Here is a 12,839-nt window from a genome sequence, read left to right as displayed (position 1 = left end):
ACTGTAACCAAACTCGACCTCTCACCGCAAACACACTGTAACCAAACTCGACCTCTCACCCCAAACACACTGTAACCAAACTCGACCGCTCACCCCAAACACATTGTAACCAAACTCGACCTCTCTCCCCAAACACACTGTAACCGAACTCGACCTCTCTCCCCAAACACACTGTAACCAAACTCGACCTCTCACCCCAAGCACACTGACCAAAGTCGACCTCTCACTCCAAACACACTGTATCGAAACTCGACCTCTCACCCCAAACACACTGTCACCAAACTCGACCTCTCTCCCCAAACACACTGTAACCAAACTCGACCTCTCACCCCAAGCACACTGACCAAAGTCGACTTCTCACTCCAAACACACTGTATCGAAACTCGACCTCTCACCCCAAACACACTGTCACCAAATACGACCTCTCACCCCAAACACACTGAAACCAAACTCAACCTCTCACCCCAAACACACCATCCAAACTCGACCTCTCACCCCAAACACACTAACAAAACTCGACCTTTCACCCCAAACACACTAACCAAACTCGACCTCTCACCCCAAACACACTGTAACCAAACTTGACCTCTCTCCCCAAACACATTGTAACCAAATTCGACCTCTCACCCCAAACACACTGTAACCAAACTCGACCTCTCACCCCAAACACACTAACCAAACTCGACCACTCACCCGAAACACACTGTAATCAAACTCGACCTCTCACCCAAAACACACTGTAACCAAACTCGACCTCTCACCCCAAACACACTAACCAAACTCGACCTCTCACCCCAAACACACTAACCAAACTCGACCTCTCACCCCAAACACACTGTAACCAAACTCGACCTCTCACTGCAAACACACTGTAACCAAACTCGACCTCTCACCCCAAACACACTGTAACCAAACTCGACCTCTCACCCCAAACACACTAACCAAACTCGACCTCTCACCCCAAACACACAACCAAACTCGACCTCTCACCCCAAACACACTGTAACCAAACTCGACCTCTCACCCCAAACATACAACCAAACTCGACCTCTCACCCCAAACACACTAACCAAACTCGACCTCTCACCCCAAACACACTGTAACCAAACTCGACCTCTCACCGCAAACACACTGTAACCAAACTCGACCTCTCACCCCAAACACACTGTAACCAAACTCGACCTCTCACTCCAAACACACTAACCAAACACGACCTCTCACCCCAAACACACTGTAACCAAACTCGACCTCTCACCGCAAACACACTGTAACCAAACTCGACCTCTCACCCCAAACACACTGTAACCAAACTCGACCTCTCACTCCAAACACACTAACCAAACACGACCTCTCACCCCAAACACACTGTAACCAAACTCGACCTCTCACCCCAAACACACTAACCAAACTCGAACTCTCACCCCAAACACACTAACCAAACACGACCTCTCACCCCAAACACACTGTAACCAAACTCGACCTCTCACCCCAAACACACTAACCAAACTCGACCTCTCACCCCAAACACACTCACCAAACTCGACCTCTCACCCCAAACACACTGTAACCAAACTCGACCGCTCACCCCAAACACATTGTAACCAAACTCGACCTCTCTCCCCAAACACACTGTAACCAAACTCGACCTCTCTCCCCAAACACACTGTAACCAAACTCGACCTCTCACCCCAAGCACACTGACCAAAGTCGACCTCTCACTCCAAACACACTGTATCGAAACTCGACCTCTCACCCCAAACACACTGTCACCAAACTCGACCTCTCTCCCCAAACACACTGTAACCAAACTCGACCTCTCACCCCAAGCACACTGACCAAAGTCGACCTCTCACTCCAAACACACTGTATCGAAACTCGACCTCTCACCCCAAACACACTGTCACCAAATACGACCTCTCACCCCAAACACACTGTAACCAAATTCGACCTCTCACCCCAAACACACTGTACCAAACTCGACCTCTCACCCCAAACACACTGTAACCAAACTCGACCTCTCACCCCAAACACACTAACCAAACACGACCTCTCACCCCAAACACACTGTAACCAAACTCGACCTCTCACCCCAAACACACTAACCAAACTCGACCTCTCACCCCAAACACACTCACCAAACTCGACCTCTCACCCCAAACACACTGTAACCAAACTCGACCGCTCACCCCAAACACATTGTAACCAAACTCGACCTCTCTCCCCAAACACACTGTAACCAAACTCGACCTCTCTCCCCAAACACACTGTAACCAAACTCGACCTCTCACCGCAAACACACTAACCAAACCCGACCTCTCACCCCAAGCACACTGACCAAAGTCGACCTCTCACTCCAAACACACTGTATCGAAACTCGACCTCTCACCCCAAACACACTGTCACCAAATACGACCTCTCACCCCAAACACACTGTAACCAAACTCGACCTCTCACCCCAAACAGACTGTAACCAAACTCGACATCTCACCCCAATCAAACTAACCAAACTCGACCTCTCATCCCAAACACACTGACCAAACTCGGCCTCTCACCCCAAACACACTAACCAAAGTCGACCTCTCACCCCAAACACACTGTAACCAAATTCGACCTCTCACCCCAAACACACTAACCAATCGCGACCTCTCACCCCAAACGCACTGTAACGAAACTCTACCTCTCACCCCAAACACACTAACCAAACTCGACCTCTCACCCCAAACACACCATCCAAACTCGACCTCTCACACCAAACACACTAAGCAAACTCGACCTCTCACCCCAAACATACAACCAAACTCGACTCTCACCCCAAACACACTAACCAAACTCGACCTCTCACCCCAAACACACTGTAACCAAACTCGACCTCTCACCGCAAACACACTGTAACCAAACTCGACCTCTCACCCCAAACACACTGTAACCAAACTCGACCTCTCACCCCAAACACACTGTAACCAAACTCGACCTCTCACCCCAAACACACTGTAACCAAACTCGACCTCTCACCCCAAACACACTAACCAAACTCGACCTCTCACCCCAAACACAATCACCAAACTCGACCTCTCACCCCAAACACACTGTAACCAAACTCGACCGCTCACCCCAAACACATTGTAACCAAACTCGACCTCTCTCCCCAAACACACTGTAACCAAACTCGACCTCTCTCCCCAAACACACTGTAACCAAACTCGACCTCTCACCCCAAGCACACTGACCAAAGTCGACCTCTCACTCCAAACACACTGTATCGAAACTCGACCTCTCACCCCAAACACACTGTCACCAAACTCGACCTCTCTCCCCAAACACACTGTAACCAAACTCGACCTCTCACCCCAAGCACACTGACCAAAGTCGACCTCTCACTCCAAACACACTGTATCGAAACTCGACCTCTCACCCTAAACACACTGTCACCAAATACGACCTCTCACCCCAAACACACTGTAACCAAATTCGACCTCTCACCCCAAACACACTGTAACCAAACTCGACCTCTCACCCCAAACACACTGTAACCAAACTCGACCTCTCACCCCAAACACACTAACCAAACACGACCTCTCACCCCAAACACACTGTAACCAAACTCGACCTCTCACCCCAAACACACTAACCAAACTCGACCTCTCACCCCAAACACACTCACCAAACTCGACCTCTCACCCCAAACACACTGTAACCAAACTCGACCGCTCACCCCAAACACATTGTAACCAAACTCGACCTCTCTCCCCAAACACACTGTAACCAAACTCGACCTCTCACCGCAAACACACTAACCAAACCCGACCTCTCACCCCAAGCACACTGACCAAAGTCGACCTCTCACTCCAAACACACTGTATCGAAACTCGACCTCTCACCCCAAACACACTGTCACCAAATACGACCTCTCACCCCAAACACACTGTAACCAAACTCGACCTCTCACCCCAAACACACTGTCACCAAATACGACCTCTCACCCCAAACACACTGTAACCAAACTCGACCTCTCACCCCAAACACACTGTAACCAAACTCGACCTCTCACCCCAAACACACTGTAACCAAACTCGACCTCTCACCCCAAACACACTAACCAAACACGACCTCTCACCCCAAACACACTAACCAAACTCGACCTCTCACCCCAAACACACTGTAACCAAACTCGACCTCTCACCGCAAACACACTGTAACCAAACTCGACCTCTCACCCCAAACACACTGTAACCAAACTCGACCGCTCACCCCAAACACATTGTAACCAAACTCGACCTCTCTCCCCAAACACACTGTAACCGAACTCGACCTCTCTCCCCAAACACACTGTAACCAAACTCGACCTCTCACCCCAAGCACACTGACCAAAGTCGACCTCTCACTCCAAACACACTGTATCGAAACTCGACCTCTCACCCCAAACACACTGTCACCAAACTCGACCTCTCTCCCCAAACACACTGTAACCAAACTCGACCTCTCACCCCAAGCACACTGACCAAAGTCGACTTCTCACTCCAAACACACTGTATCGAAACTCGACCTCTCACCCCAAACACACTGTCACCAAATACGACCTCTCACCCCAAACACACTGAAACCAAACTCAACCTCTCACCCCAAACACACCATCCAAACTCGACCTCTCACCCCAAACACACTAACAAAACTCGACCTTTCACCCCAAACACACTAACCAAACTCGACCTCTCACCCCAAACACACTGTAACCAAACTTGACCTCTCTCCCCAAACACATTGTAACCAAATTCGACCTCTCACCCCAAACACACTGTAACCAAACTCGACCTCTCACCCCAAACACACTAACCAAACTCGACCACTCACCCGAAACACACTGTAATCAAACTCGACCTCTCACCCAAAACACACTGTAACCAAACTCGACCTCTCACCCCAAACACACTAACCAAACTCGACCTCTCACCCCAAACACACTAACCAAACTCGACCTCTCACCCCAAACACACTGTAACCAAACTCGACCTCTCACTGCAAACACACTGTAACCAAACTCGACCTCTCACCCCAAACACACTGTAACCAAACTCGACCTCTCACCCCAAACACACTAACCAAACTCGACCTCTCACCCCAAACACACAACCAAACTCGACCTCTCACCCCAAACACACTGTAACCAAACTCGACCTCTCACCCCAAACATACAACCAAACTCGACCTCTCACCCCAAACACACTAACCAAACTCGACCTCTCACCCCAAACACACTGTAACCAAACTCGACCTCTCACCGCAAACACACTGTAACCAAACTCGACCTCTCACCCCAAACACACTGTAACCAAACTCGACCTCTCACTCCAAACACACTAACCAAACACGACCTCTCACCCCAAACACACTGTAACCAAACTCGACCTCTCACCGCAAACACACTGTAACCAAACTCGACCTCTCACCCCAAACACACTGTAACCAAACTCGACCTCTCACTCCAAACACACTAACCAAACACGACCTCTCACCCCAAACACACTGTAACCAAACTCGACCTCTCACCCCAAACACACTAACCAAACTCGAACTCTCACCCCAAACACACTAACCAAACACGACCTCTCACCCCAAACACACTGTAACCAAACTCGACCTCTCACCCCAAACACACTAACCAAACTCGACCTCTCACCCCAAACACACTCACCAAACTCGACCTCTCACCCCAAACACACTGTAACCAAACTCGACCGCTCACCCCAAACACATTGTAACCAAACTCGACCTCTCTCCCCAAACACACTGTAACCAAACTCGACCTCTCTCCCCAAACACACTGTAACCAAACTCGACCTCTCACCCCAAGCACACTGACCAAAGTCGACCTCTCACTCCAAACACACTGTATCGAAACTCGACCTCTCACCCCAAACACACTGTCACCAAACTCGACCTCTCTCCCCAAACACACTGTAACCAAACTCGACCTCTCACCCCAAGCACACTGACCAAAGTCGACCTCTCACTCCAAACACACTGTATCGAAACTCGACCTCTCACCCCAAACACACTGTCACCAAATACGACCTCTCACCCCAAACACACTGTAACCAAATTCGACCTCTCACCCCAAACACACTGTACCAAACTCGACCTCTCACCCCAAACACACTGTAACCAAACTCGACCTCTCACCCCAAACACACTAACCAAACACGACCTCTCACCCCAAACACACTGTAACCAAACTCGACCTCTCACCCCAAACACACTAACCAAACTCGACCTCTCACCCCAAACACACTCACCAAACTCGACCTCTCACCCCAAACACACTGTAACCAAACTCGACCGCTCACCCCAAACACATTGTAACCAAACTCGACCTCTCTCCCCAAACACACTGTAACCAAACTCGACCTCTCTCCCCAAACACACTGTAACCAAACTCGACCTCTCACCGCAAACACACTAACCAAACCCGACCTCTCACCCCAAGCACACTGACCAAAGTCGACCTCTCACTCCAAACACACTGTATCGAAACTCGACCTCTCACCCCAAACACACTGTCACCAAATACGACCTCTCACCCCAAACATACTGTAACCAAACTCGACCTCTCACCCCAAACAGACTGTAACCAAACTCGACATCTCACCCCAATCAAACTAACCAAACTCGACCTCTCATCCCAAACACACTGACCAAACTCGGCCTCTCACCCCAAACACACTAACCAAAGTCGACCTCTCACCCCAAACACACTGTAACCAAATTCGACCTCTCACCCCAAACACACTAACCAATCGCGACCTCTCACCCCAAACGCACTGTAACGAAACTCTACCTCTCACCCCAAACACACTAACCAAACTCGACCTCTCACCCCAAACACACCATCCAAACTCGACCTCTCACACCAAACACACTAAGCAAACTCGACCTCTCACCCCAAACACACTGTAACCAAACTCGACCTCTCACCGCAATACACTAAGCAAACTCGACCTCTTACCCCAAACACACTGACCAAATCCGACCTCTCACCCCAAACACAATGTAACCAAAGCCGACCTCTCACCCCAAACACACTGTAACCAAACTCGACCTCTCACCCCAAACACACTGTAACCAAACTCGACCTCTCACCCCAAACACACTGTAACCAAACTCGACCTCTCACCCCAAACACACTGACCAAACTTGACCTCTCACCCCAAACATACTGTACCCAAAGTCAACCTCTCACCCCACACACACTGTAACCAAACTCTACCTCTCACCCCAAACACACTGTAACCAAACTCGACCTCTCACCCCAAACACACTGTAACCAAACTCAACCTCTCACCCCAAACACACTAACCAAACACGACCTCTCACCCCAAACACACTGTAACCAAACTCGACCTCTCATCCCAAACACACTGTAACCAAACTCGACCTCTCACCCCAAACACACTGTAACCAAACACAACCTCTCACCCCAAACACACTAACCAAACTCGACCTCTCACCCCAAACACACTGACCAAACTCACCTCTCACCCCAAACACACTGTAACCAAACTCGACCTCTCACCCCAAACACACTAACCAAACTCGACCTCTCACCCCAAACACACTAACCAAACTCCACCTCTCACCCCAAACACACTAACCAAACTTGACTTCTCACCCCAAACACACTAACCAAACTCGACCTCTCACCCCAAACACACTGGAACGAAACCCGACCTCTCACCCCAAACACACTAACCAAACTCGACCTCTCACCCCAAACACACTGTAACCAAACCCGACCTCTCCCCCCAAACGCACTAACCAAACTCGACCTCTCACCCCAAGCACACTGACCAAAGTCGACCTCTCACTCCAAACACACTGTATCGAAACTCGACCTCTCACCCCAAACACACTGTCACCAAATACGACCTCTCACCCCAAACACACTGTAACCAAACTCGACCTCTCACCCCAAACAGACTGTAACCAAACTCGACATCTCACCCCAATCAAACTAACCAAACTCGACCTCTCATCCCAAACACACTGACCAAACTCGGCCTCTCACCCCAAACACACTAACCAAAGTCGACCTCTCACCCCAAACACACTGTAACCAAATTCGACCTCTCACCCCAAACACACTAACCAATCGCGACCTCTCACCCCAAACGCACTGTAACGAAACTCTACCTCTCACCCCAAACACACTAACCAAACTCGACCTCTCACCCCAAACACACCATCCAAACTCGACCTCTCACACCAAACACACTAAGCAAACTCGACCTCTCACCCCAAACATACAACCAAACTCGACTCTCACCCCAAACACACTAACCAAACTCGACCTCTCACCCCAAACACACTGTAACCAAACTCGACCTCTCACCGCAAACACACTGTAACCAAACTCGACCTCTCACCCCAAACACACTGTAACCAAACTCGACCTCTCACCCCAAACACACTGTAACCAAACTCGACCTCTCACCCCAAACACACTGTAACCAAACTCGACCTCTCACCCCAAACACACTAACCAAACTCGACCTCTCACCCCAAACACAATCACCAAACTCGACCTCTCACCCCAAACACACTGTAACCAAACTCGACCGCTCACCCCAAACACATTGTAACCAAACTCGACCTCTCTCCCCAAACACACTGTAACCAAACTCGACCTCTCTCCCCAAACACACTGTAACCAAACTCGACCTCTCACCCCAAGCACACTGACCAAAGTCGACCTCTCACTCCAAACACACTGTATCGAAACTCGACCTCTCACCCCAAACACACTGTCACCAAACTCGACCTCTCTCCCCAAACACACTGTAACCAAACTCGACCTCTCACCCCAAGCACACTGACCAAAGTCGACCTCTCACTCCAAACACACTGTATCGAAACTCGACCTCTCACCCTAAACACACTGTCACCAAATACGACCTCTCACCCCAAACACACTGTAACCAAATTCGACCTCTCACCCCAAACACACTGTAACCAAACTCGACCTCTCACCCCAAACACACTGTAACCAAACTCGACCTCTCACCCCAAACACACTAACCAAACACGACCTCTCACCCCAAACACACTGTAACCAAACTCGACCTCTCACCCCAAACACACTAACCAAACTCGACCTCTCACCCCAAACACACTCACCAAACTCGACCTCTCACCCCAAACACACTGTAACCAAACTCGACCGCTCACCCCAAACACATTGTAACCAAACTCGACCTCTCTCCCCAAACACACTGTAACCAAACTCGACCTCTCACCGCAAACACACTAACCAAACCCGACCTCTCACCCCAAGCACACTGACCAAAGTCGACCTCTCACTCCAAACACACTGTATCGAAACTCGACCTCTCACCCCAAACACACTGTCACCAAATACGACCTCTCACCCCAAACACACTGTAACCAAACTCGACCTCTCACCCCAAACACACTGTCACCAAATACGACCTCTCACCCCAAACACACTGTAACCAAACTCGACCTCTCACCCCAAACACACTGTAACCAAACTCGACCTCTCACCCCAAACACACTGTAACCAAACTCGACCTCTCACCCCAAACACACTAACCAAACACGACCTCTCACCCCAAACACACTAACCAAACTCGACCTCTCACCCCAAACACACTGTAACCAAACTCGACCTCTCACCGCAAACACACTGTAACCAAACTCGACCTCTCACCCCAAACACACTGTAACCAAACTCGACCGCTCACCCCAAACACATTGTAACCAAACTCGACCTCTCTCCCCAAACACACTGTAACCGAACTCGACCTCTCTCCCCAAACACACTGTAACCAAACTCGACCTCTCACCCCAAGCACACTGACCAAAGTCGACCTCTCACTCCAAACACACTGTATCGAAACTCGACCTCTCACCCCAAACACACTGTCACCAAACTCGACCTCTCTCCCCAAACACACTGTAACCAAACTCGACCTCTCACCCCAAGCACACTGACCAAAGTCGACTTCTCACTCCAAACACACTGTATCGAAACTCGACCTCTCACCCCAAACACACTGTCACCAAATACGACCTCTCACCCCAAACACACTGAAACCAAACTCAACCTCTCACCCCAAACACACCATCCAAACTCGACCTCTCACCCCAAACACACTAACAAAACTCGACCTTTCACCCCAAACACACTAACCAAACTCGACCTCTCACCCCAAACACACTGTAACCAAACTTGACCTCTCTCCCCAAACACATTGTAACCAAATTCGACCTCTCACCCCAAACACACTGTAACCAAACTCGACCTCTCACCCCAAACACACTAACCAAACTCGACCACTCACCCGAAACACACTGTAATCAAACTCGACCTCTCACCCAAAACACACTGTAACCAAACTCGACCTCTCACCCCAAACACACTAACCAAACTCGACCTCTCACCCCAAACACACTAACCAAACTCGACCTCTCACCCCAAACACACTGTAACCAAACTCGACCTCTCACTGCAAACACACTGTAACCAAACTCGACCTCTCACCCCAAACACACTGTAACCAAACTCGACCTCTCACCCCAAACACACTAACCAAACTCGACCTCTCACCCCAAACACACAACCAAACTCGACCTCTCACCCCAAACACACTGTAACCAAACTCGACCTCTCACCCCAAACATACAACCAAACTCGACCTCTCACCCCAAACACACTAACCAAACTCGACCTCTCACCCCAAACACACTGTAACCAAACTCGACCTCTCACCGCAAACACACTGTAACCAAACTCGACCTCTCACCCCAAACACACTGTAACCAAACTCGACCTCTCACTCCAAACACACTAACCAAACACGACCTCTCACCCCAAACACACTGTAACCAAACTCGACCTCTCACCGCAAACACACTGTAACCAAACTCGACCTCTCACCCCAAACACACTGTAACCAAACTCGACCTCTCACTCCAAACACACTAACCAAACACGACCTCTCACCCCAAACACACTGTAACCAAACTCGACCTCTCACCCCAAACACACTAACCAAACTCGAACTCTCACCCCAAACACACTAACCAAACACGACCTCTCACCCCAAACACACTGTAACCAAACTCGACCTCTCACCCCAAACACACTAACCAAACTCGACCTCTCACCCCAAACACACTCACCAAACTCGACCTCTCACCCCAAACACACTGTAACCAAACTCGACCGCTCACCCCAAACACATTGTAACCAAACTCGACCTCTCTCCCCAAACACACTGTAACCAAACTCGACCTCTCTCCCCAAACACACTGTAACCAAACTCGACCTCTCACCCCAAGCACACTGACCAAAGTCGACCTCTCACTCCAAACACACTGTATCGAAACTCGACCTCTCACCCCAAACACACTGTCACCAAACTCGACCTCTCTCCCCAAACACACTGTAACCAAACTCGACCTCTCACCCCAAGCACACTGACCAAAGTCGACCTCTCACTCCAAACACACTGTATCGAAACTCGACCTCTCACCCCAAACACACTGTCACCAAATACGACCTCTCACCCCAAACACACTGTAACCAAATTCGACCTCTCACCCCAAACACACTGTACCAAACTCGACCTCTCACCCCAAACACACTGTAACCAAACTCGACCTCTCACCCCAAACACACTAACCAAACACGACCTCTCACCCCAAACACACTGTAACCAAACTCGACCTCTCACCCCAAACACACTAACCAAACTCGACCTCTCACCCCAAACACACTCACCAAACTCGACCTCTCACCCCAAACACACTGTAACCAAACTCGACCGCTCACCCCAAACACATTGTAACCAAACTCGACCTCTCTCCCCAAACACACTGTAACCAAACTCGACCTCTCTCCCCAAACACACTGTAACCAAACTCGACCTCTCACCGCAAACACACTAACCAAACCCGACCTCTCACCCCAAGCACACTGACCAAAGTCGACCTCTCACTCCAAACACACTGTATCGAAACTCGACCTCTCACCCCAAACACACTGTCACCAAATACGACCTCTCACCCCAAACATACTGTAACCAAACTCGACCTCTCACCCCAAACAGACTGTAACCAAACTCGACATCTCACCCCAATCAAACTAACCAAACTCGACCTCTCATCCCAAACACACTGACCAAACTCGGCCTCTCACCCCAAACACACTAACCAAAGTCGACCTCTCACCCCAAACACACTGTAACCAAATTCGACCTCTCACCCCAAACACACTAACCAATCGCGACCTCTCACCCCAAACGCACTGTAACGAAACTCTACCTCTCACCCCAAACACACTAACCAAACTCGACCTCTCACCCCAAACACACCATCCAAACTCGACCTCTCACACCAAACACACTAAGCAAACTCGACCTCTCACCCCAAACACACTGTAACCAAACTCGACCTCTCACCGCAATACACTAAGCAAACTCGACCTCTTACCCCAAACACACTGACCAAATCCGACCTCTCACCCCAAACACAATGTAACCAAAGCCGACCTCTCACCCCAAACACACTGTAACCAAACTCGACCTCTCACCCCAAACACACTGTAACCAAACTCGACCTCTCACCCCAAACACACTGTAACCAAACTCGACCTCTCACCCCAAACACACTGACCAAACTTGACCTCTCACCCCAAACATACTGTACCCAAAGTCAACCTCTCACCCCACACACACTGTAACCAAACTCTACCTCTCACCCCAAACACACTGTAACCAAACTCGACCTCTCACCCCAAACACACTGTAACCAAACTCAACCTC

General features: G+C 49.9%; 1 protein-coding gene across 4 annotated transcripts in view; it reads left to right on the top strand.

Moving 5' to 3' along the window:
• LOC140397031 (beta-adducin-like) overlaps positions 1-12,839 on the top strand; it is a 402,797-nt gene that overhangs the window by 149,025 nt on the left and 240,933 nt on the right. The window lies entirely within an intron of this gene.

This window comes from Scyliorhinus torazame, chromosome 20 (genome assembly GCF_047496885.1).
Source record: "Scyliorhinus torazame isolate Kashiwa2021f chromosome 20, sScyTor2.1, whole genome shotgun sequence".
NCBI lineage: Eukaryota > Metazoa > Chordata > Chondrichthyes > Carcharhiniformes > Scyliorhinidae > Scyliorhinus > Scyliorhinus torazame.
The sequence above is the reverse complement of the archived record's forward strand: the minus strand, read 5'-3'. Positions and strand labels throughout refer to the sequence as shown.